This window comes from Mobula birostris, chromosome 6 (genome assembly GCF_030028105.1).
Source record: "Mobula birostris isolate sMobBir1 chromosome 6, sMobBir1.hap1, whole genome shotgun sequence".
Classification (NCBI taxonomy): domain Eukaryota; kingdom Metazoa; phylum Chordata; class Chondrichthyes; order Myliobatiformes; family Myliobatidae; genus Mobula; species Mobula birostris.
Genome location: NC_092375.1, coordinates 25764605 through 25792479, shown reverse-complemented (window position 1 = coordinate 25792479; position 27875 = coordinate 25764605).

The window sequence follows — 27875 nt, the reverse complement described above, 5'->3', positions numbered from 1 at the left end:
TGATCACAGTGAATGGCAGTGCTGGCTCAAAGCACCGAATAGCCCACTCTTGCACCTATTGTTTATTGTCTATTGTATATTGTCTTGCATTCTTCCATTGGGAAGTCCATATACTGAACCTGTGCGAGGCTAGATCTGCTCAACAAAGATTGAACCTATTCACTGCAATGGAAAGTGATGGCTAGGAGTTAGTTAGATAAGTATAAGCTAATTTATTTTATTCTTTCACCATGCTAGTTTTAAATGACCTTCATAATTTTTGAAACGGGAGGCATGTATTTGCCAACTGCCAAGCTATTTTCAATAATCCTGTGGAGTGGGCTTATTCTGGCCCTGTCACGTGATGGGAGTGCTGTTATGGGGAAGGATGAGATGTGAGATGATTAGATTACAGCAGATTACATTAGATTAATTTTATTTGTTACATGTCCATCAAAACAAACAATGAAATGTGTCCTTTGCATCAAATGAAATCAGTGAGGATTGCGCTGAACCGCCTGCAAGTATCACAACACTTCTGGTGCCAATGTACTGTAGCTCGCGTGCAACGCACAACGTACTAACCCTATCCCGTACATGTTTGGAAGGTGGGAGGAAACTGGAGCAACTCATGTAGTCACGGGGAGAATGTACAACCTCCTTACAGATAGCAGAAGGAATTAATTTTGACCATAAGATATTGGAGCAGAATTAGGCCATTTGGCCCATCGAGTCTGCACCGCCTTTACATCATGGCTGATGCACTTTTCCTCCCAGCACCAATCTCCTGCCTTCTCCCCATATGCCTCCAAGCCCTGACCAGTCAAGAATCTATCAACCTCTACCTTAGATGTACATAAACATAACATCAATATTTTACCTTACTTTGTTTCTTTGTTACCTGGCTTGAAGCAAATCAAATATATATTTCAGGATCAATGGTATGGAGTTCAGATTTATTAGATTTGGAGTTGAACCCCGATCGATCAGTGATCATGAACTTGTAACAGTGTTACGCTATCTGCTGCGGTACCGATGAGTTGAAGGGGTTGATAAGTGTTACTGCTGGTGGGGAGGCAGGTTGGAATCAATGATCAGTTGTGAGCCCAAAGGGCCAGCTGTCATGAATAGAAACCACTTTCCTTGGTTAGGACTATCTTGAGCTTGCTTCATAATGCTGGACTTCATGGGCAGGGATCTGCTTAGAAAGATCCTCCCCCAGTAACGATGAAATAAGTCTGACAAGCACTATGAAATCTTACTGTTCAAACACCCCTCATAAGCAATCTAAAATCATAGATGTGCCATTGAGATATGTGTTGTCTGTTTTTGTCCACTATGCCCCTACAGAATGGGTACACTGTTGGTGGGATTGCTTTTGGAGTGGAGTATGAGGAAGGGTAGTTATCTACGGCATCCCATTCCTCTCTGAAGACTAGCTTATGAAAGTCAACTGAATCCACTTTCTCCATTTGTGGATGCTGTGTAGAAAAGGTCCTCCTATTGTTGCTTTTCTTTTCAGCTCCAGTAGGTCAGAAACGCTGGGATCTATGTGGCAACAAGTGAAGGTAACCAAAGTGCCATCCAATGGTGTACATTACGACATCAGACCCAAAACTAGGAACAAGAAATCACAGTTATTACAAGATCACAAACTCCAGGTACATTTTCAGATTGGGTGGCTTAGTGCCGTTGCACTTAGCGCATTGCTTTACAGTGCCAAGTGGAAGATCTGGGTTCGTTCCTGCTGCTGTCAGTAAGTTACCTGTACATTCTGCCCGTCACCGTGTGTGTTTCCTCTGGGTGCTCCAGTTTCTTCCTACATTCCAAAGACATATAGTTAGGTTTAGTGAGCTGTGGACATTCTATGATGGCTTCAGAAGCGGGGCAACACTTGTGGGCTGCGCGACACGATCCTGGATTATTTAGTTTGATGCAAAATGACACAGTTCACTGCATCTTGTAATGTAAATGGAACAAATAGAGCTAGTCACCTTAAAATATTTTTTCTTTGAAATTGGAGTGTTTACTGCATGCAATCAAAATTCAAAGTCTTTGCAATGAAAGAGGGGGGCAGTGCCAGGAGAGACAGAGTGGTATATAGTAAACATGAGTACAGGAGGGAGATAGGTCAGCTGGCTGAGTGGAGTCGCAACAACAACCTTGCACTTAGTGTCAGTAAAGTCAAGGAATTGATTGTGGGTTTCAGTAGGAGGATGTCCTGGGAACACACACCAGTCCTGAATGAGAAATCAGCAGTGGAAAGGGTAGGCATTTCCAAGTTCCTGGGTGTCAATATCTCTGAGCATCTATCTTGGGCCTAACATGTTGATGCAATTACAAAGAAAGAAAGACAGTGGCTATATATCATTAGACGTTTGAGGAGATTTGGTATGTCACCGAAGACTATAGCAAATTTTGACAGACGTACCATGAAGAGCATTCTAACTAGTTTTATAAATATGTGGAACGGAGGAGCCAGTGCGTAGGATTAGAAACAACTGCAGGAAGTTGCAAACTCAGCCAGTACCATCACAGGTACTAAACTCTCCAGTATTGAGGACATCTTCAAAAGGCAATCCCTAAAAAAGGTGGCGTCCATTATTAAGGACCCCATGCTCTCTTCTCATTGCTACCATCAGGAGGAGGTACAGGAGCCTGAAAACATGCACTTAATGTTTTAGGAACAATTTCTTCCCAATTGCCATCAGTTTTCTGGATGGACAATGAACACTGCCTCACTATTTAATTCTGCTTTTCCTTTGTACTGCTTATATAATTTAATTTTGATATGTACTTCTTATTGTAATTTATAGTTTTTTGTACTGTACTGCTGTTGCAAAACAAAGATCATGGCATATGCCCGTGATGTTAAACCTGATACTGCCTTTGTGTGCTCTAGTCTGAAAAGTCTGTTCTAAACTACATGGCGTTGGCAGAAAAGACATTAAAAGGACATTAAATATGGAAATATTTAACCATTGACCCAACCAATGCTGCCCACTCACAATTTTCACACTCGTACATTATGCAGTTGATTCATTTGTTAAATATTTAATGTTTTCACTGGTTCCAGTTAAAAAAAAATTGCTGACATATCACAACCATATATTTTGATGTGAATAGGCTGCCTCGAAGGCTCTGCAGGCTTATCTGGTGGTCAGCTGAACCATTCTAGGTGGGGAGGATCCAAATTTGATCCCCAAGCTGAATTTGCTCATCTCAGGAGAGCTACTCCTCAAATGACTTTGGTACTCTTTGCGAGGTGAGAAATAGTTTAGGTTCCTGACACAGATTGGGTGACGGCTTTGCATACACCCACATTCATTCTACAAGAAAGACCTTGAAATTCCGGTCACCTACCACGTTATAAGACCACAAGACATAGGACCAGAATTGGGCTATTCAGCCCATTGAGTCTGCTCCACCATTCCATCATTTTTGATATATCATCCCTCTCAATCCCACCCTCTGGCTGAAGTAATTCATCCTCATCTCCGTTCTAAAATGATGTTCTTCTATTCTGAGGCTATGACTTCCGTTCCTAGACTCCACCGCCATTGGAAACATCCTTTCCATATCCATTCTATCTAACCAGAAGTTCCCAACCTGGGGTCCACGTACCCCTTGGTTAATGGTAGCGGTCTATGGCATAAAAAAGGCTGGGAATCTTTTCTAGGCCTTTCAATATTCAGTAGGTTTCACTGATATCCCCTTCATTCTTCTAAACTCCAGCGAGTACAGGCCCAAAGCCATCAAATACTCCTCATACATTATTCACTACTCTGCTCGTGCACTGTTAAAATAAGGCCCTGTGCAAGTCTGAGGAACAACACAGTTTCTTCATTCTGGGTATGCTTCTGGTAAATAATAATAAATACTTTATTGATCCTGAGTGGGAAATTCTTTGGTTAGAGCAGCAACATTTAAAAACTTCCTTGGCAGTGCGCAGACTTAGCTAATAATAAAGTACAGAATAATAATATACACAATAATAATTTACCAATGTGCAATAATAATTTATGAAGTAATAAAACAGAGACTATTGTGCTATGATGTGTGTTCTCCTGTCGCACAGAAATGAACTGTTGTATATGCTTATTACATTTGGTAGGAAAGATTTTCTGTAGCGATCCTTGTGACAGCAGAACTGAATGAGCCTGTTTGAAAGGGTGCTCCTCTGCTTATTCAGTAGGTCATGGAGAGGATTTGCCAGATTGTCCATAATGGATAACACTTTGTTTAGTGACCTCCTCTCCACCACTAACTCAAAAGAGTCCGGGTCCAGCCTTCTTGATGAGATTATTTAGTCTTTGCATCACCAGCACCAAAGCTACTCCCCCAACATAAAGCCGCAAAGAAGACTGCACTAGCTACAACAGACTGGTAAAAGATCTCCAACATCCTGCTGCACATATTGAAGGACATCAGCTTCCTTAGAAACTAGAGTCTGCTCATCCCCTTCTTGTAAACAGCCTTGGTGTCGGTTTTCCAGTCAAGTCTATTGTGGAGGTAAACATCCAAGTACTTCTACCCCTCTCCATTGCAACTTCTTCTCCCCGAATGTATACACAACTTTATCCCATAATGGATACAGAATGTATCACAAATAAGATAAGATCTATAGGTGCTGGAAATCAAAGTATTACACACAAAATGCTGGAGGAACTCAGCAGACCAGGCAAGGTTTCAGGCCGAGACCCCTCATCAGGAGTCCTGCTGAAGGGTCTCAGTCTGAAACATCAACTGTTTACTCTTTTCCATGGATGCTGCCTGACCTGCTGAGTTCCTCCAGCATTTTGTGTATAATGCTTCTGGAGACGATGGGATTGGTCACTTTAGACTAGATTAGATTATGAGGACACTCAGTCCTCGTTTATTGTCATTTAGAAATGCATGCATTAAGAAATGATACAATGTTCCTCCAGAGTGATAACACAAAAAAAACAGGACAAACCGAAGACTAACACTGACAAGACCACATAATTAGAACATATAGTTACAGCAGTGCAAAGCAATACCATAATTTGATAAAGAGCAGACCATGGGCACAGTAAAAAAAAGCCTCAAAGTTCCAATGGACTCCCGATAGTCCCAATAGCAGGTGGCAAAAGGGAGAAACTCTCCCTGCCATAAACCTCCAGGCACCGACAATTGCCAATGCACTGGAAGCACCCGACCACAACCAACTCTGAGTCTGTACGAGAACTTCAACCCTCCGACCAGCCCCTCCGATACAGCCTCCCGAGCACCATCCTCCGCCGAGCACTTCGACCCCGTCCCGGCTGCCGAGCAACAAGCAAAGCCGAGGACTCAAGGCCTTCTCCTCCGGAGATTCTGGATCACACAGTAGCAGCGGCAGCGAAGAATTCATTTCAGAAGTTTCTCCAGATGTTCCTCCATGCTCTCATGTCTGTCTCCATCAAATCAGGATTGTGCACGGTACCCTACTTGACAGATAACAGATATCATTCACTGGAGTGGCCGCTGCGAAGAGCAAAGAAAGTTGAGAGGATATTTCACAAAGGTTGTGACTTGTAAATGGGGTTAATAGAGGAGTACTCTTCCTGTTAGTTCATGGCCCAGGGGATATAGATGTAAAATTTGCTCAAATGTACAAGGGGAATATGAGGACTTTATAAACTACCATAATCTAAAACAGACTACCAGTAAGTGCAGTAGAAACAGAAACTATCAGTGCTTTCAAAAAGGAATTGCCTACTCAATTGAAAGAAAATATTTTGCAGGTGTTTGTAGAAAGAGTTGGGAAATGGGACTGATGGCATTACTTCTATTGGTTCATAGGTCATAGTTCTATGAGATGATTTAGACTCAATGGGCTAAATGGCCGCATTAACTAATACCTAGATGATCTTATGCTTCGTGGATGAAAACTTGCCATTTATATCAATATAAAAGAACTAGTACGATGTTGAAATTTTGAAGTACAATAAAGTCAATGCCTTCCTGAATGAAAACTCTGTAGTGGAAATTGTGTAGGCACTGTGAGACAAAATTACGTATACCTTAGTCATTAAGGGCTCTCATCACCTAGGGAATGCCCTCTTCACATTAATACCATCAAAGAAAAGGTACAGGAGGCTGAAGTCACATACTCTACATTTTAGGAATAATTTCTTCCACTCTGCCATCAGATTTCTAAATGGACAGTGAACCAATGAACACAGCCTCACTAATTTTGCTCTCATTTTGCACTAATTTAATTTCTGATATTTTTTTCTTATTGTAGTTTTATGTATTGCACTGCACTGCTGCCACAGAACAACAAATTTCATGATACATGCCAGAGATGATAAACTTGATTCTGATTCTGACTAATTTCATATCAGTCAATGTATAGCCAATAACAGCCATATATGGTAACATAGCATTTGTTACAGGAATATTTACTTGGAAGCATAAGTTCAAATCCCACCAGAGTAGCTGTGGAATATAAATTCAAATGATTAATAAATCTGGAATAAAAATCTGGTACCAGTCATAGTATCCATGACATGATCAGACTTATCAAAATCTTTTGACTCATTTAGTACAGGAAAGGAAGTCTTCCTTTCTCAACCACTAGAGTTGGCTATGGCTCCAGCCCCAAATCAACATGACACACATGAATAGATTTTTGAGAAGGAAAGAGAAGTGGTAGCGCTATGTTGTAAATGAAGAATTGATGATACAATAAATTTAGAGAATGATATGTTCCAATTAACTAACATATTTTTGGAAAAATGTTGTCAAAATAAAACAAGTTGCCTAGGGGATAGTGATTACCTCTCCATTTTGTACTAGTGACAACAAGGACTAATTTGCACAATGTTGACTGTGCGTGAGTTTCTGAAATGATTCCCTATTACACAAAGTCAATATGGATCTTTAATTTTACTATGACTGATGCTGTAGCAGTCCAACCACTCTATCAGAACGTGAAGCCCAGCCCTGAAGACGGATGTATTTCTGCCACCAGATTGTACATTGCACACTCCAGCCAGCTCACACAGCAAGACCACCAAGAACTAGTCTCCCCACCTCAGGAAAGGAACAATCCTCACACTATACCGTATGAGCAAGAATAACTTTGGACCACCAAGTGAGAACGCAAAAAAAAAAACAGAATTTTGTTTCTCTGACTACATAGGATTTGAGTGAATGGAAATATTGGTGAAACACAAGAAGACAAAGACAGCTTGTTCTTTAGTTCATTTCTGAATTTGCACCACAGTGTGGAAACATGGAAATTCTAAACATGCAGAGCCAGGCAGCCTTTTATCCTTTCAGTCATTCATTATTATTGGTCAGGATTACAGTTCTTGTTTCAAACGTGGACACTAATTTCAGATATAAGAGTAAATTTGGAACAGGTAGCTTGGTAGATTGTAGGTGCAGTTTTGTTTTCAACTACTGGTTTGATTTCCAACAGTTGTTTTGGTTGAAGACAAATTTAGAGGAAATACAAACACTTTACCAGCAAATAAGAATCTAATCTGAAACATGAGAAAATCTGCAGATACTAGAAATCCAAAGCAACACACACAAAATGCTGAAGGAACTCAGCAGGCAGGGCAGAAGAGTAAACCATGGATATTTTGGGTTGAGACTCTTTTTCAGGACTAATTTTAATCTGAATATAGCACTGGTTTGGAAAAGTATGTTGATTGATAATTTTGCAACAATGACTGCAGTTCTGACAATCATCTGCCCTTCCCGAAGTAAATGTGTTGTCCCTTCTCATTGGTTGGATATATCACAATCAGGGAGATAAGGACAGTGTCAATGTGGAATAAAGCTATCACCTATCAGATTTCATCTCAGGAGGTACATCTATCTTGGATTTTGCAGTCAGTACTGAACGGGCAGTTTTGGACATTGCCCATCAAGATTAGTCTCTCTCTGATGTGGAGAGACTATTTCAATTCTGTTTATTGTCTGATGTCATTGCTGGCTGATTTCTGCAGATGGTAGTTGTACTGTCTCTAAGCTGACTGAGATGCTGCTTACAGAGAAAAATACTTGAAAGCATGATCTTTAATGGACACTTGAACCACTGTATGGAGGATGAAAAGTAGGCCAGGACAAATACTGTATGTTATAAAGATAGAAGCAGGAACATTACAAATTTGTATAAATAAATAAATACATTCTATTTTAAAATCTATGTTTGCTGAACAGGAGAACTACAATCAGTTTTCAAAATTATTTATGTATGTGTGGATTATACAACAGAAATGATAGCCCAACAAACCACTCAAAATTCAATCACAGCTCCTTCACAAAGCTTTAGACTGCTTTACAGCAAAAGCACATTGCACAAATTATAAGTGTTCTTATTATATCACAAAATGTTGAATATTATGTTGGAGAATGTCAGAAAAGTGTGGATTCCGTAGAGGAAGAACACATCACTCACTGTAACTTTTGCATCTCATCATGTAACTCTGCATGTCCATTGACCAGAAGTTGCTGTCAGCTTTGTAGTTTAAGGACAGCAAATAATAACAGCTGTGCATCTGAAAAATCCAAGACAATATGTCTCATGCTATTTTATTCTCTTCTTATTGTTCTCGTAGGATCTGAGCACATAATCTGGAAACTGATGCTCAGTGAAGCATTGAGAGAGATTGGATTGTTGGTGGTGAAGTCTCTTGGATGAGGATATTAATCAAGGAGGGTCAGGGAGATTCTCCTCATTGTCCCCTGGCCAAAATTTATGTCTCAATTTATGATTAAAAATCTGGACGTGACAACATTACTGTTTGCAGATGCCACATGCAAACTTTTTTGCCTCCTATCCAATTCTCTGGATTCTTTCAAGATGAAGTTAGATAGAGCACTTAAAGATAGTGGAGTGAAGGGATATGGGGAGAAGGCAGGAAAGGGGTACTGATTGTGGATGATCAGCCATGATCACAGTGAATGGTGGTGCTGGCTTGAAGGGCTGAATGGCCTACTCCTGCACCTATTGTCTATTGTGTATCCTGCGCTGTGACAGGTGTTTGCAGAATCAGTGAATTAATCCTCTCACAGGTTGTAGAAGAGGTGGATTCTATTGTCCAACTCAGGATATCGCAAACAGGGTTCTGCGAGAGATCGTGATTTTGAAAAGAAACATCATTTTTTGAACTTTGCACGACGCTAGCGCTCGCAGTGGTGTTCAGTGACTGAGCAGCCCTGTTAGCAATCTTGTTAGATGTCTCTCAGCCCGGTATGGCCATGCGCAATTGGACTGTATTTATTTGGTTGAGTCCATTCTTATTTTCTGATGCGAGATAGGGGAGGCCAGTGATAATTGGTGAGTGCTGTATTGCACGGTGGGGAGGATGGTAAGCTGATGAGGAGCAGGAAACGTGTTTCCTGAGCTTTGAGTGGATTCGTTGCAGTCTGATCGTGCACTCAAGATGAGATTTACTAACCTGCCCCTCAACAAATTCTGGATATCTGTGAAAGAAGAGCACCTCGCCATTCATAGGAAAGCAATAAACATTTTGCTGCAGTTTTCAACTTCTTACATGTGTGAGCAAGATTTTTCTTGCTTAACAAGCATCGAGTGCAAGGATAGAAATCATCTCATTTCAGTTGAAGGTGAAATCTGTCTGTACTTATCTCAAGTTCGACCCAGAATTGAGTATCTGAGCAGCAAAAAACAAGCACAGCTTTCTTATGCTAGACCTATATTTGAGCCTGATCATGTTGCTTAGTAAGAAAATGTTTTATCAAATTCTTGTATAAAATTGTGTCTTAGGCTATATTTTTATTCAAATTGCTTTGGCTTATGGTTTTTAGTAACTTTACTATTCAACATTGTAAATAAATTTTCATGTTGTAAATAGCATTAATTAAAATAAATTTACAACCTTCATTTAATTTAAATCTACTGAGTCCACCTTTTGAAAAATTAAATCTCATTTTGGCTTCAGCCAGTTATTTAACAGAAATTTATTATGTTTGCCTTATGGGATTTTAAGATTTATGAAAGGGAAAGAAAAAGATTAATTTCAAGAAAAGTAAGGTAAGCTTAACTACCTGTTTTTTTTTTCCAAGAAAGGATGGCTAAAAATTCATTGGCCTGAAAATTATTTCAAGGGTTCCTCCGGGGCAAAAAAAAATTTGAGGTAGTCTAGTCTAACTAATAGAGCAGTGTGAGTTCGGTTGCTTCTGTGAATTATCAGTTGGGCTCCACAGGAGTAAATTGAACACAAGGAGTGATTTCCTTTTAAGGTTTTGAGGTTGGGGGAAATGTGTAACAGGGCAAGTGAAGCACAGTCAATTAGAAGAACAATGCACAATGAATTAGGTGAGTCATCTTCAATCATTCCTTTATTGCATTCTTAATCAACCAACAAAGCACCCACAATAAGGCAGAGGAGCCATAATAGGCCATGATCGATAGATGCCAAGAAAACAAGCACAATTTCCAATGAACATCTCTAGCTGGATAGTCTATCCACATAACACATGTCTATTTCTGTTTGTTCGAGGGGTAACAGAATGGACAGAGTGGACTGTAGCTACATAACACACTCATAATTCTGGAGGAACTCAGCAGGTCTGGCTGCATCTATGCAAAGGAATAAAGCACCAATATTTCAGGCTGAGATCGTTCATCAGGACTGGAAAGGAAGGGAGTTGAAGCCAAAATAAGAATGTGGAAGGAGAGAGAGAAGTAAAAGATAGAAACCAGCTGAGGGGGAAGGTAGGTACGTAAATGGATGAAAAATCCTGTCTCCCTGTTTCTTTGCTGTATGACTCTGACTCAGGCTTTGACTAAGCTGAATACAAACATATTTGATTCTTGGACCTGTATAGTATTTTGCAAACTTCAGTGCTGGTCAATCTTAGTTTGAGGAACACCCACAAACAGAGGTTATTCTGCCTGGTGTTAACAAAAATGGGAGAAAAGGCTTACACCATAAACTCTATTGTGGAATCACCTTTCAATTTCTAACCTTCATTAAAAAAAGTTTTAGAGTGTGGAAATCTAAAATACTGTATATACAGAAAACAGGTCAGCATCACAAAGGCAAACTTATACATGAATGAAAAATACAAACAGTTTTGTAATACCAGCCCAGCTTTAGGAAGCCTAGTGTCTAATATTTATATGCCTTTTCCTTTTCTCAATTTGCTTGCAATATGAAGATAAAAAATTAAATAAAAGAGATGTTAATAAGAGATCTTGTGCATGTGAAGATATCATGATTGAATGAGTGAGTCTTGCCATCTGGAAGTGTCTAATTTGAACTTATCAGCCTACAGATGTTATGAGAAACCAATACAAGAGGCTGCTCCAGCAGTGTGGATGATCGCTGTTGGGGAGCATGGTTCAGACTTGAAGCTCTGAATCTCTGGTGCACAGTGCCCATTGGTGCAAGCCAATATTGGTTGGTAGCTGCATGGTTGTGTTCTTAATAATTTCTCTCTCCCCGTGGGATGTTTTAATGATAGAAGGCTTATATTTGCCAAGCATTCATAATTAAAGACATACCCGGTTTATTATGAAATCAAGGTTCCTTTTCCCCCACCTCCTTCCTTGCCTTCACAGAGGGATGATACAATGGTTGACTACATTCAATGACTAATGCTCTCCATTTTAGTCCAGGCAATGACTAGATGATAGTTGCATCAGGTTTTCCAGATTGCTAGGGGAGAATTGCCTTTTTTGAAAGTTAAGTCAAGCCTTTATTGTTATTTTTCTTCTTAAGCCAGAGGTACAGAGGGTAATTGCCACATTCCTTTGTGGGTAGTTGGGTATGCAAGCGGTCATATGAAAAGGGGATTAGTAACTATGAATCATAGAGTCACAGAATGATACAGCACAGAAACAGGGTCTCTGGCCCAATGTGACCATACTGACCAAGTTGCTTACCTGATCTGGAGCCATTTGATTATGTTGGGACTGTATTCCTCGAAACCTTTCCTATCCATGTACCTGCCCAAATATCATTAGAGGAATGGGGATAATTGAATCAGGAACTGCAGACACACTGTAGAGTCCCAATTTTGAAGTCATATATTCAGTTATTTCTCCATTTGATACTATTCCATACTGAACATTTAGAAAGAAAATATCTTCAGTAAACTTGTCACATAGTCATTGCACCAATCCATCAAAGAAGGTGTTGCATTGCTATTACAGGAGGATGTAAAATTAAAAAATAATTTTACACAGACAAGTTCCCTGGAATTTATAACATGAAAGTTGACTAAATATTTGCATTGATGTGAGATATAAAAATACACATGTTTGTAAACATGGCTATTTGTTTTTATGCCACTCTCATGGTGTCGTAGTGAGGTACAGCATGGAAACAAGTCCTTGAGTCTACCAATTCTATCAACCATATGTGATGGCACTCTCTTTCACTTGTACTTTCCAAAGGGTTTTATACTTTGATCCTTACACAAACTGAATTTTTAAAATAAACTTTTATGGGCTCAATACATCAAAGAATGAATGCTGGATAATAAAAAAAAATTAAGAACTTGGATTGGTTAATGATTTTTTTCTTTAAACACTGAAAAGATATTGCATTACAACCAAATGAAATGTAAGTATGAAGTGGGAACTGTTTTAATGTCAACTTAAATCATACAGCAGCATTTTAACAAGAATGTTTTAGAGACAAATTCACAATGTGTTCTAACATTGTGGACTCAAAAATTCAGAACATTAAACCGAGGTTTTAAGAACCTTGTTTTCTTCAAATAAAGATGTTACTAAAGTTGGTCTGTTGGCTTTGTGCTGAATATATTGTAAGAAATTATTTTTCTTTTGCTGAGATGCTATTTCCTCAGAAAAGTTTATTTAATATATCTAAAGAAATTCACATTGATAAATAATTTGATCCATTTGGAATTAGTTCACCCACTGCTAAAATAAACAGTTTTTTTTATATTTGTGAAGGTCCCAACCACAGGTCCAGAGAACTAATCTGAAGTGAGGACTGCTTGAGGTTTTGTATCAGCACTTAACAGAGTTATTCAAAGCTCACACGTTGTCTATAGAGCTTTGCAAAGAGATATTATAGGAAGGAACGTGTACAAAACGTTGGGGGAATAGCAGGCCAGGCAGCATCTATGGAAATGAAAAAAACAGTTGACGTTTTTGGCTGAGGCCCTTCTTCAGGGCTGGAAAGTATGCTGAAAACACCAGAATAAAATGGTTGGGGAGGGAGGGGAAGGATGATAGGTTGAAGGTGGGTGATAGGTGAAGTCAGGTGGTTAGGAAAGATAAAGGATAGGAGAGGAAGGAATATGTGTGACCTTTAGAGAGGGTGTAGAGGAGATTTACCAGGATGCTCCTGGATTAGAGAACATGTCTTATGAGGATGGGTTGAGCTAGGGCTTTTCCTTTTGGAGTGAAGGAGGATGAGAGGAGACTTAACAGAGGGGTAAAATGATAAGAAGCATTGATAGAGTGGACAGCCAGCACTTTCTCCTGCACCCCCCCCCCCCCCACCGCCACCCCAGAATGGCAATGGCTAATACGAGAGCATATACTTTCAAGGTGACCAGAAAAGTATAGGGGTGGGGGTGTCAAAGGTTTTTTTTTACAGAGAGTGGAAAGGGCGTGCAACACACTGCCGGGGTGAGGCAGAGGCAGACTACATCAGAGACATTTAAGAGTCTCTTAGATAGGAACATGGATGAAAGAAAAATAGAGCCTACGTGGGAGGAAAAGTTTAAATCGATCTTGGAGTAGGTTAAGAAGTTGGCACAACACAACGGGTTGGAGCACCTGTACTGTTCTGTGATTCATGTTATTGCCACATTGACTACTTGGAAATAGGTCAGCTCCTGATTATCATTCTCCATGGCAGACCCAGTGCAGCAGATTGTGAGGGAAAATCGAGTGAAGGTGGACACCGTGCTCTGTTGCATGGTTGGACAAAACCCAGCAATACTGCAGCCAAATCCACCTATGCAGTGAGTTGCTCCAACCAAAATAAGTCAGAGGCTCACCAAGATGGCATTGAAAGCAGTATATTGCACTGAGATGAATAACATAACAGACATGTGATTGGTGTCAATAATGCTCGACAATCATCGGAAGATGTTCCTGATGACCTGTAAATTCACATTTCCTGGTAGACTTGCTGAGGAGCCCGTCCCTGTTTTATTCTGGGTTATGACATCTGTCACGGGGGCTTCATCGTTACCATCCAATTTCTGGTTACCGCACAGCAATAATGCTGTTAGATGGGTGTCTGATACTAGGGAAAGCATCTGCTGCACTAAAGTGGACAACACCTGAGAATTGCCTGAGCTTATTTACCATTAGCTTCACAACCAACCCAGAAGTGATCACTACCGCAATGCAAATTGTGCATAAGAACGTGTGCAAATGGGTCCAATTTCCAGACATTTATCTGCAGATCATTTGTCCGAGTCCGTGGTTTATTATTCCAGTAATTTAACCATTATGCTTGTTTCTCATCTTAAGGAAGCCCAGGGCTATGAATTTTAAGCAGCTTGGTTAAAACAATCAAAATAGGCAATAGTACTCATTTGTTAAAGTCTGCTGTAAAATGACTCATTCAGACATTTACTATAGTTCGTCTCTCCTGCTCATGCAGGGGTCATATTCTGATTGTTTGCAGTGTTAGTGGGTGGGGGGGGTTGCTGGGGAGGTATTGAAGAGATAGACTGCAGAACATCTGCAAAAGGAAATAATGTCCTCTGAAGCAGAATGTGTAGGTAATCATGGAAAATGTGACAAACACAGAATGCCCATACATAGCTGAGTGATAGTATCACCAGCGTCTAGACATCAGGACAATTAGTATCCAGACATAACTTGCTTAAACATAACTCCAACAACAAAGAGTCTAGTATAGGCCTCAGCCACTCAGTGTATGTCATCCCTCCTCAAATAAAAGATGATGTACAGCTTTGTTTTTTTTTTACAATTTTCTGGTTCTCTGCCCTGTACTTTTCTTTTTAATTACTATTGTGAAGCCTCTGTTTTCTGAAGTGTCTGGGGAATGAGGTCTGAGAAACGGACTGCTAAGAACAGCAGATTCCTGATGGCCATGGTCACTGTTACGTTAAGTCTCACCCAGGCAGTGAGTCCTGCACCGTGGATTGTAGGTGGGTGGAGGAATTACCACAGCTGCTGTTTCTAATGTAGAACAAGGCACAATCCTCAGCCTGCCAAGCATTCCTGAACAATGATAGACAGCCTATATTTTGTTACCTGCCTTTGATAGTAGCCTTACTCAGTTTTATTGTTCCATTAGAAAGACCACTTTTACTCAAGAATGCTTTAAACTTAATACTACAATTGTGCAGGAAGTTGGCTCCCTGCAACACTTCTTAATTAAAATATCGTTTGCCTGTAGAATTCAGATGTGGTTGGTTCATTAAAGGTCATTGTTAGACTGTAAGATCCATGGTGTACTGCCCTGACTATTCACTCACTTTTCTACCATCCTCTTGACTCGTGTTGTAGCTGACATCCAACAACTCATGAAAACCAATGTGCTTCTCACCAACGTGCACTGTCACAGCGAGCACTTACTGCATTCTTGCCCTTGGCATAGTAGAAGATCAAATAATTAGTGAGCAATTAAACAGCAGTATTTGTCCTGCACAGCAAAACCAACTCACACTGATGTGCTTCTGAAGTAGCAGTGGATTGCAATTCTGGTAAAGTACACAGGTATCTAAAACATTCAGCAGTTCCCTCACTGAGGAACACTGCACGTCCTTTTTATAATAATTCACTTTTTCACACACCTGCCTACCATTCCTGAGTTACTTGTCATCCGGTCTCCATCTTTTAAAGGGCACCTCCCAGTAAGCCACAGCACCTTGGGAAACACCCATACTGTTTGTTAACAAAATGGGTATAAAGGAGGCACTGGAGGGAGGAGGCAGGGAGACGGTACACACCCTCCCTGTTTTAGGAATCACACACTAATCATCTTTCTGGATAGGACAGAGTGCCGAATCATGTGCTGTGTTCCAGAGGTGACAGGAATATAACAAACGTGAGCAATTCTACAGATGCCAGAAATCTAGAGCAACACACACAAAATGCTGGAGGAATTCAGCAGGCCAGGCAGGAATAAACAGCCGATGTCTTGAGCTGAAATTTCGATTGCTTATCTCTCTTCTTAGATGCTGAGTTCCTCCAGTGTTTTGAGTGATAGGACGATAACCAGATCTAAGAAGATGGCAGGATCATGAAAATAATTATGATTTAGAAGAAGAGAAATTCTGCAGATACTAGAAATCCAAGCAATGATATAGAAGGTGGCTATTTGGCCCATTGAAACCATGTCAATCAAGAAGTACCTGAACTTATTGCACCTTGGGTCTGAGGTCCTGCAGATCACAGCTCCTTAGATGCACCACTACCTCAAAATGGTTGCAAATTCAACAATTATTAGAAGCAACACAAACAAAATGCAGGAGGAACTCAGCAGGTCTAGTTGAGTCTTGATTAAGGGTCTCCACCTGAAACATCAGCAGTTTACACTCCCCCATTGATGCTGCCTGACCTGCTGAGTTCCTCCAGCATTTTGTGTGTGTTGCTCGAGATTTTCAGCATCTGCAGAATTTCTTGTGTCACTTATTAGAAGCAAGTTGGTACTTTCCAGATTAAATTAATTACATTCACATACTTATTCATAGATCTGATGTTATTAGAGTGTGCAATTACTATCTTGGTAGGTTTGCTGTGTTACTATTGTTACTTAAGATGATTGCCAATTGACTCCACAGTAAGTGAAGTGTGTAGACAGAACTGTAACCAACACAGTAGGGGCATTTTACACAGAGCCCATGTCCTCCCACTCACTGTTTGATTGCAGGCAAAGACAAAACAAACATAGCAGTTGAAATAGCAGAAACCATCTCATTGCCAGTTTCCAAAGCACCCTTATATTAAAGAAAGTTGCTTCATTTCTGTTTGACTTTCTTTAATTGATGACTTGCAGGATTTGACTGTAATAACAAATTTGTCCCAGGCTATGCCCAGCAGGGAAAATTATTTTACAAGCTGCCTTTTTTGTTCCCACAAGTCACCTTCATCTCTAATATTCTGCAAATGAATTACTGTCATTTGATTTATTTCATAAACTCCACAATATTTACCTGCTTAGAACTTCGAAAAGATTCAGCATATCATCTAGAACTTTGACAAACATCTATAAATGCATGGTGGAGAGTATACTGACTGGTTACATCGCAGCCGGTGTGGAAACACCAATACTATTGAACAGAAAACACTACAAAGGTAATGGATGTGCCCCAGTCCATCAGTGGTAAGGCCTTCCCCACCACTGAGCACATCAACAGGGAGCATGGTCCTCTACAAGAACCGTTGTGACATGTATGTAGTTTGATAATAAACTTATTTTGCCCTTTGAATTTTTTGAACATTTTTACAATCATATTGATGTTCTGCACTCAGCATTAGGATATTTGAAATGCAAGGACAACTCGAGAAAAACATGAAGCAATTCAACATTTACCATTATAAGTATTATCACAGTTGTAAGGGAGTGTGTAACTTTATACACAGAAAGCTCCCACAAGCAACGATGTCCATATAATCATTATTGTTTCATTGACATAGGTCAAAGAATATCATCCAATCCATCAGAGAGAAATGACTAGTTGTTCTTTGAAACAGCACTGTGAAATCTTTCACAAATTTCTTCAGTTCACCGTCTTATGCAAACCTCTGAGAGTGCTGTGTTTCGCAGAAAAGCATTTGTAGATCAGTCTTAATTTTGTACTCATCCTTGGGGTGAAGCTTGAAGAATTTAGAATCCTGATTCAGAAGAGTTTGCACATGTTCATTAGAGGAGACACGTTCCAAGTCCCTATTCCAACTCACTGCAAAAATCCCAGGGAGATGACGTGGCTGGCGCAAAAAGCCCTAGAATAATTTTATTGAGTTATGGTAGCAGTTGCAATCTTCATTCAGGGCTAATCGTTTAGAAATATGGAATAAATTTAATTAATAAAGGTTACAAATTAGCTTTATATGTTACATATACATCAAAACATTGAAACATATAGTGAAAATGCATCATTTTGTGTCAATGACCAACGCAGTCTGTGGATTGTGCTGGGGGCAGCCAGAAAATGTTGCCACCATTCTAGATCCAAGATAGCATACCCACAACTCACTAACCCTTACTGTACTTCTTTTGGAAAGTGGGAGGAAACCAGGGCAATTGGAGGAAACCACACGGTCATGAGTAGAACACACAAACTTCTTTCAGACAGAGGTGGGAATCGAATCCTAATCATTCATTGTTGGTACTGGGAAGTGATTGCGATAACCACTATGTTGCCATGACACCCATGAAAGCCCATGAAAATGGTATTTAAGTCATTGTTACTGATCATATCAGAGATATGTTGTTGAATCTCCCTTCACCCTTCCTTCTATTAAAATAACACACACAATGGCAGTGACATTAAATAAGTCTGTAGGATACTTAATTGTCTCTGTTTAACCTAAGCTTGAAGATTTCAATGTGGATGAATCTCAGAACATATCATTACAGCATATTATTCCATCTTCAAATGCAGTTACCTTTTTTGGTGATAGTTTACCATCTTGAAAATACCTTTCAAGTCATGTTCAAAATGATCCCATCTACTTTATACTTTATACTTTATTGTCACCAAAAAATCTTCAATAAATGTTCAAAATAGTTTGAATGAGCTACATATCCTGGATGTATATCTTATAAAAAGTAGTCAAACTTTTGATCAACATCAGAGAGGCTTAGGGTGTGGTGGGATGTGGTGCAGTAAAAGAAGCTGCTAGAAGAACTCAGTGGATCAAACGTTGTCTGTGGAGGCACTGGGATAGTCCAACAGTGAGGACTGAGATCCTGCATCAGGACTGAGAGCGTAAAGCAGAGATTGCCAGTATACAGGGGTGAGGTAGGGGCTGGTAGGATTTGGAGATGGAACCAGATGGGGAGGGGTTGATGGGCAGATGGTGCCGAGTGGAGAAGGTAAGGGTGGAGATGGCAAAAATAGACTGGAAGGTCATTAGTGGAGGCAGAAAGGGCTGCAGATCATGGAATGCAATAAGAAAGGAATGTGAAGAGTGGGGAAGAGGACGCAGGATGAAAAATATGAGGTTTACATTTGGTGAGAGATGAAAGCTTTTACAAGGACCTGAGGGGCAACTTCTTTTGGCAGAGGAACTGGGAAACGAGGCTCAGTGGGGTGGGGGTGGGGTGCATGAGGTGATGGCGAGTTGGAAAGAAGAGCATGTTTAAGAGAATCTGGGTGAATCATGCAGTGAGAGAAAGGCATGAAGAGAGAGTAGGATACTGAAACTGGAGAATTCAATGTTCACACCACTAGGATGTAGACTACACAGATGAAAAATAAGATGCTATTGCACAAATTTGTGTTTGTTCTCATCCTGCTAGGGGAGGAGGCTAAGGACAGATAAGTCGGTGCGGGAATGTGGAGAGGATGTTTCCTATAGTGGGGAAGTCTATGACCAGAGGGCACAGCCTCAGAATACATGGACATCCCTTGAGAACAGAGATGAGGAGGAATTTCTTTAGCCAGATGGTGGTGAATCTGTGGACTTCATTGTCACAGATGGTTGCGGAGGACAGTCACTGGGCATATTTAAAGCTGAGGTTAATAGGTTCTTGATTAGTAAGAATGTCAATGATTGCGTGGAGAAGATATGAGATTGGGGTTGAGAGAGAAAATAAATCAGCCGTGATGGAACGGTGGAGCAGACTGAATTGTCCAAATAACCTAATTCTGCACCTACATCTTACAGTCTTATGGAATGGAGACAGTACTGAAATAGCTGCAACTAGAAGCTCGTTGCAAACTGAGAGCAGGTTTTCCACAAAGCAGTCACCCAGTCTGTGTCTGTTTTCCCCAAAGTAGAGGAGGCCACACTGAACACAATAGACAAAGCTGGAGGAGTTGCATATGAATCTCTGACTCAGCTGGAAGGGCTGTTAAGGGACATTTGGATATTGGTGAGGAGAAGATGTAGGAATAGGCAGTGCAGCTGCCACAGTTGCAGAGGGAAGTGTTTGGGGTCAGGGAAGGGCGTGTGGGCAGGGATGACCAAGCCAGGAAACACAGGGAGCACATCAACATGGCTTTTAGTGATTAGTAACTGGTGATCACCACACCAGTGCTGCCAATCTTCTATAAAATAAAATGCTTTACAGATTGGTGCATTCCTCAAGGGAGAAATAGCAGAATTAATATTTCAACTCCTTACTTCTTTAACATAGCACAGCAACAGGCCATTCAGCCCACTGGTTTTGTGCTTACGATCACATTTTAGACACTAATTTTATCACCAGTCTGTTATACTCATACATTCCCCTCAATTCTACACTTCAATTTCTACAGATGTACAGTGGAGAGCATTCTAACTGGCTGCATCACCATATGGCATGGGGGGGAGAGGGGCGACTGCACAAGATCAATGTAAACTGCAGAGAGTTGTAAAATTAGCTCCATCATGGACACTAGCCTCCATAGTATCCAGGACACCTTCAAGGAGCAATGTCTCAGAAAGGCAGCATCCATCATGAAGGACCCCTATCATCCAGGACATGCCCTCTTCTCACTGCTACCATCAGAAAGGAGGTACAGAAGCCTGAAGGCACACACTCAATGATTGAGGAACAGTTTCTTTCCCTCTGCCATTTCTGAATGGACATTTATCCTAGGAACTCAACCTCACTACTTTTTTATTTCCTATTTTTGCACTACTTATTTAATTTAATTATTTAATATGTATATACTTACTATAATCAACATTTTTTTCTCTTTATTATTATGTATTGCATTGCACTGCTGCCACAAAGATACCAAATTTCATGACATAGGCCGATGATATTAAACCTGATTCTTATTCTCCCATTCACCTACAAATGCAGGGCAATCTTCTGTAAACAAGACCATCTGTATGTTTCGGCATGGTAAGAAAGTAAAACACCCACAGAAAGCCTATATGGTCACAGGGAGAATGTGAAAACCTCTCCCAGATTTCCCTGGGGGGTCAGGATTGTACCCGGATCACTGGAGCTGTGAGATAACAACTCTACTAGCTGTGCCACTGTGACACCCGAAAAAGATTGAGGTAATCGTCTTTAAAACTTTGTCATTGTGAACTAGAGAGACACGTCAACAAGATGCTCCTTTATAAACATCGTTTTCAAGTTGTTCAGGTCTTTCTATATACAGGTCGACCTTCACTAATCCGACTACCAGTAATCCGGTTCCTTCGGTAATCCGGCACTGATTATGCTTAACGTGATCCTTCTGTAATTCGGTATTTTCACTAATCCAGCACTCCTCAGGTCCCAATGGTGCCGGATTAGTGAAGGTCGACCTGTATAAAGTGGCCATGAGTGCCATAATTTGACTTTGAAATATTTCCTTGGTTTAACTACACTAATGTCCCAAGCTACAATCGTTGTTTCTGCATAAAGAGGACTGTTGGCTAGGACTCCTGTCCTAAGATTATAGTGGAACCTTTAATTCCCACCTAAGCACTATGAAACATAATAAACAATAAAATAAATCTGGATTTTGAAAGCAGGGCCTTAGCATCCGCTGCAAAGAAACCCCAGGGGCAAGAGAACTGGGACAAGCCTTATTGACATTTCAGTGCAATACTTTCCCTACAATTTGAATACACTCACGCAGTAAATTTGCATACAGACTGCCAAACGAAGTGAGGTAGTAATTCTTCTTGATCGTAAGATGAGCGGCAACAGTACCCTAGGTGATTTCTAAAGTAAGTACACGTTTGGCACAGCACTGTGGGCCAAGGGGCCTGTAGTGTGCTGTAGGTTTTCTATGTTCCTATATTTCTAATGGCGAATCAGAATCATAGACATTCATTGTTTTAGAAACAGTTTCTTCCCCTCCACCATCAGATTTCCGAATGAACTATGAACCCATAAACAGTACCTCACTTTTACACCACTTTATTTATTCTTTTTTATATGACTTTTTATATGACATGTGTCTGTAATAGTAAATCCATTTCTGATTCTGATTCTGATTTGGAAGCCCAGCAGGCAGAAGAGAGGGTGGACATCATTGTGTAGTACCATAACACCAAGGATTTAGGCTGCATGATGGAGTGTTGTTATCTGAGGCGGTACAAGTACTTGTCTCCATCAGGAAAAGTTGGCTGCACATCAGGAAGTGGCTTTGATGGGCTCAGAAGACAACTTTGTTCATCATTCCTGTGTAGAGTTCTTAGATGTCAACAAACACACACCAACAGTAATTTGGGAGATAAGGCACAAAGTCATCGGATGTTACTTATGCTTTACACCTAACTGTGGAGTTGTTTCTATTTTTTTACAAACAGAAATGAAAACACAACACAACTGTGCCTTTGATCCAAGATATAGAGGATGAGATGCTGTCCATATTGTTCTTTTGCACACAGTCCTCGTTATTCCAGTGCTAACTGTCACACTTTCCTCATGGCGGGCAGAACTAGCTGCGAGGCTGGCAGGCAAAGATAAAGAGAGGTGAAGATTAGCTTTATTGGTCACAAGTACATCGAAACCTTGCGACATACAATGAAATGTGTTGTTTGTATTGGTGACCAGCAGTCTGTGTACGTGCTGGGGGCAGCCCACAAGTGTCTCCATGCTTCTGGCACCAACATAGCATGCCCACAGCTTACTAACCCTAACTCGTATATCTGTGGAATGTGGGAAGAAACCAGAGCATCTGGAGGAAATCCATGCAGTCACAGGGAGAACATATAAGCTCCTTACAGAGAGCAGCGGGAATTGGACCCTGATCTTACTGCTGGTGCTGTAAAGAAATACGCTGACAACTACACTACTGTTCCACTCTATAGTATGAAAGAAAAAGGTTTGTGTGGAAGATGGTTTCAAAAGAGACTAGTGGGTGCTAAGTGGGGATAGGGAGCTCTAACTGTTTCTTCTATGTACCCACTCATCCCAGTCTGATAAGGAAATGAAATTCTACTGATATGGTTTCTACTGGCTCCTTGGACTTCCCACTCTCACTCTCCTACTCTCATCTCCTGAAAGGAAGCTCAAAATGCCTTTTTTCACACAGAATTAAAATTGCATTCGGGATCTAATGATGTCTTCAAAAGTAGATCAGTATATTTAAAGGAGGACCTCAAAAATTCAGGCAAGTAGCCTTGCAGTCTGCTGGTTAGAACTGCAGTGGCTAATCCAAGTTGCTTGTCTGGTCCTAGTAATAACCAATATACTGGAGCTGGATCCCGAAGACAGTTAATTGTCAGGTCTATAGCTGCAAGGATCATTGTGAACAATCTGCCTAAATGAACATGAAAACAGGGACGTATTGGGGATCAAATATACCCATCTAACCTCTGCTCGACCATTAACTACAACTGTTGATAGACTGTATGTTGTATCTGATCTCTCTGCTTTAAGCCTTTGCTAGCTGGCACAGTTAGATTATAGTCCCAATCGTTCTAATAGTGTCATTGATCATTCCAATGGTAAGTTTAGGTTCAATTGTTGTTTCAACAGTTATATTTGTAATTTAAAAAGCGGCAGATCCCTACATTTTAAACTAACTTCATAATTTTCCAATGTTTTCATAATCAATTTTCAAGTGTTTTAATTGTTGCCAAGTGTCTCTGTTTATCTTCCTTCCCGCTGCCTGTAGTCTTGTCAGTTCTTGTGGTCCACTGCAGACCATGAATGGATGACGGTGTCATTGAGGCTACAACCTTAGGAACCACATGGCCACCAGCTCTCTGGAGCAAAGTTAATGTTATGGACAAATCCAAGCCCAATTTGGCTGGTATCTGAGCAGTTTAGAATCATTTTAAAGGAAATCAGACATGTCTGGAGCACAGCTTCATTTTGGCCTCCCTGCATCCTGCCTTATTTTTCCCATACGTATGGTAAAATCAGGTCAGAAACCTTGTGGGAACGTTTTGACCTTTACTCCATGAAGCCTTAAACTCAAAATTTCAATGTGAAAGCTGGCATAAGGCCTTGACATAAACTGTCTAAAGCTTGATCTTAATTCTGGACATTCTTGCAAATTGGCAAATTTTGAATGGGTTACTATGGTACAAGAATGATGACTGGGACAGTTAAAAACGATGAATATTAGACAATCAGATCAGGGAAGTCCATTTCTTCTAAAGGTACTAGTACAGATTAAGGCAAACAACATAGCAAGAGACAACTAATTCAACACAGGGGTCCTGCTTTGAGGGAAGAAAACAAACCTTTCCGAATCAAGACTTCACAATGTTAATACATTTCAAACAGTTTAAATAATTTAATATCCATTTAAAAGCAAATTCAGCAAATAACGTGAACAGATGTACATTCCCTCAGGATGTCTGGACAGTGTTGTTTTTTTTCCCTTTTTCTTTCAATGACTGGGAGATTTAAGTGAAATTTTATTGCAGGAGGCAATTCCAATCGTGGGCTGCAGAAAACAAAGGATGTGCTTTTTTTGCCCAGATTTAATGCAAGGCAGATGGTGCCTCTTACTCACTCACTCAAGCCTTGATCACCCACTGACCCATTAGTATAAAGTTGCAGGTCTGAATGGAGCATAGGGTTAGGAACAGTTAAGGTGCTGAGAAAACACTTGCGCTCTTCGAACCACACTACCAATATTCAACTTCATTAAAATAATGGTTTATTTTTTATCTTGGATTGTTTTGTAATTTATAATTTACCACCTTTAGAATAGAAAGAAAATAAAACTGTGGGAGAAGAATATGTCTTGAGATCATGAAATATTTACATACCTTATTATAACAACTGTTTTTTTATCCTAGAGTTTTCCATAAACAATGTGAATGTTTCATGGTCATGAGACAAGAATTCTTCTTCTCCTCCAGTTTTATCCCCCTTCTATCCTAAAGGTGATAAATCATGTTGGCGATTCAGCTCCCCAAATCCTCCCAGAACCTCTTCTAGATGGCCAAATTCCTCCAGATACAAAATGTTTCAATTGAATTATGAAACTCTTTCTCTACTCCTGCAATAAATTGAGCAATGCTGATTTAGCAAATCTACGAAATAGTATCCCATTCTGCCCTAATCTGGTGTTTATGAAAAATGCTGTATGGAACATGCAAATGTCCCTAATGAATTCCTGAACATGTTTCTCCACACTACTGTAATATAGAAATAGGAAGCAGTGTATTAGAATATTTTAATTCCATTTAAGATGGAATTAAGGTGAAATTAAGGAGGATGTCACAGTAACAAAGCAGTTAGCATATTGCCTTACAGCACAAGTGATCAGAGGATCAGGATTCAGTTCCCTCCACTGTCTGTAAAGAATTTGTTCATTCTCCCTGTGACTGTGAGGGTTTGTTCTGGGTGCTCCAATTTCACCCCAAATTCCAAAAACATATGGGTTAGTGTTAGTAACTTGTGGGCATGCTACGTGGATGCCAGAAGCATGGCGCGTCCTCAAACTGTGTCGGTCATGGAGGTAAAAGCGGTCCATTTCACTGTATACTTCTATGTCCATGTAATTAAGTAAAGCAATTTTTAAAAATCTTTTTCCTTCTGTCAAAGGGATGTGAATCACTGAATATATTCAAGGCCAAGATAGACATATTTTTGGTCTATAGGGAAATCAGATCTTATGAGGCAGTAGGGTAGAATTGACCATGATCTTATTGAATAGTGCAGTAGGCTTGAAGGGAAGTATCGCCTTTCCCTGCTTCAATTTCTTAAGTTCATACAGGATCAGAAAAAGCTGCAGGAAGTTGCAAACCCAGTCAATTCCATCATGGGCACTAGTACCCCAGCATTGTGGATATCTTCAAAAGAAAATGCCTCTTTTTAATTTAATTTTTTCATGAGTATATTTCTTATGGTAATTTACAGTTTTCTTATTATGTATTGCAATGTTCTGTTACTGAAAAACAATATTTTTCATGACATCATGACATACCTGTATGCTGATTCTGATCCTGCTTCTGGTTCATACGTTGTCATTTGTGGCATTCCAAGACCAGATCCAAAGAACCAAGAAGAATGACTTTTCTGGGCAGCATTGAGGTGACAATGTTTCCAACACCTCGTGTTAAAACTTTATTCAGAACTATGTAAAAGCTCTAACCTCATTAACGTGTACAATCATAGTGAGTGTCTATGATCTGCCTCATTTGTTCTTTAGTTGAGTATTATCAGCTGAGTTGCTTGTCCAATAATCACTATCGAATAATTCCTCCTCAACAGTCTTGCGTTTGCATTGAGTCTCATAGTTGGCTCTGGAGTCCCAAATACTTCACTCAGTATTACAGCTCTAATCAATAAATCTCACATTGATGAATGTACAGCTGATTCATGTTTACCTCATCTGGGAATCAAAGACTGGAGGACTGAGGGGAACTGAAAACAACGTATTCCCCCTAGAATGGTTTCGGGAAACTGAGCCCGATGCTGAGGGAGGTCTAAGCTGAGAAGAAGCTACTCTCGTTGAATTTTAAAAGTTTATTACCTATTTTGTTTCAAGAATTTCAGCTTTAAAATATTTCTTATAGTGGGCCACACTCTTTACTAAATGTTCGGTGACTCAAGTTTTGATTCCGCTCAAGTAAATATGAACCTGGTTGGCATGTGACATTGTTGACAAAACTCAAACAGTTGGTTTATTATCTGCCACAAAGTGTGGGATGCTTAAAGAACTTATTCAGTACTGCTGGTAAATAGGAATTTGCTGCTTTCCTTAGCAAATTCAATGTATCAGTTCCTTCAGTGCAGATTGCTTACTCGTCCAAACAGAAAGAAAATCATTCCCAAACTGTTTTCATTTGCCTTCCTACACAAATATCCAAAAAGAGTCAGAGTGCTAATGCAACATGAGATGAGCAGAGCTTTCATTCACTGATATCTTTGTAGGCTGTCAGCTGCCCTCAGCACAGTTCCAGTGTTTATTCTCGAATGTATTGCAGATTCTTAACCCTGCTTTTCATATTTATCTAGAATCAGCAAAGTGTTATTGCTGTTGCCTCTGATTCAGAAGGTTGCTGTTCTGACTCCCACAACAAAGAATGGGGCATAAATAACTTCGGCAACTCTCCAATGATGCAATATTGAAGGTGTTGAATAAGCTGTCAAGTTGAAACCCTGTGTAGACGTTTGTTCGATATATTGGTCTCCAACAATTGGCCAATAACCTTCACCACCTACTTTTAAAATCATTTGCATTCCAATCACCAGAACCATCATGTCCTGAGATCAGTATTGACCCAAAAGTCAACATCCTGTGGCTACAAGATCAGATTAGTCACCGGGTATCTGGTGGTGTCTATTTTCACCTGCATCCACATGGCACAAGTCAAGAGAGTGATGGGAATACTCTGACTGGTCTGGATGGGTGCAGTTTCAACAACATCTTTGACCCTTTACAGCACACCATACAAAGCTTCTCCAACTATACCCCTAGACATTCATTTTTCCTGCCATCTGCCAAATGTACTTCAGTTATTCACTTGGTGTCTTCTGACAGCACCTCCCAAAATTCATGATCTTTAGTTGCATGGGAACACCACCAACTTCTACTACTCTGCAAGGTCTCCACTCCTCTGAATCTAGATCCTTACATACTATATTCCTTACTTTCGTTGCTCCAGCTCTTCTGTTTAAACTCTGGAATTCCCTCCTTAAACAGTTTAGAGTCCTGCCTCTCTTTCCTCCTTCAAGGCACTCTGAAAGACCTCCTTTGACAATTTCTGATTAACTGAAGTAAAGTCTCTTTAAGTAATTTGATTTCAAACTGTGTCAGAGACTATGAACTGTCTTGGGACATAGAGCTAGGTTAAGACACTGCATAAATGCAGTATGCCATCCTGACCAAGAATTATACTGACATTCTTCATCATCACTGGACCCGTCTTG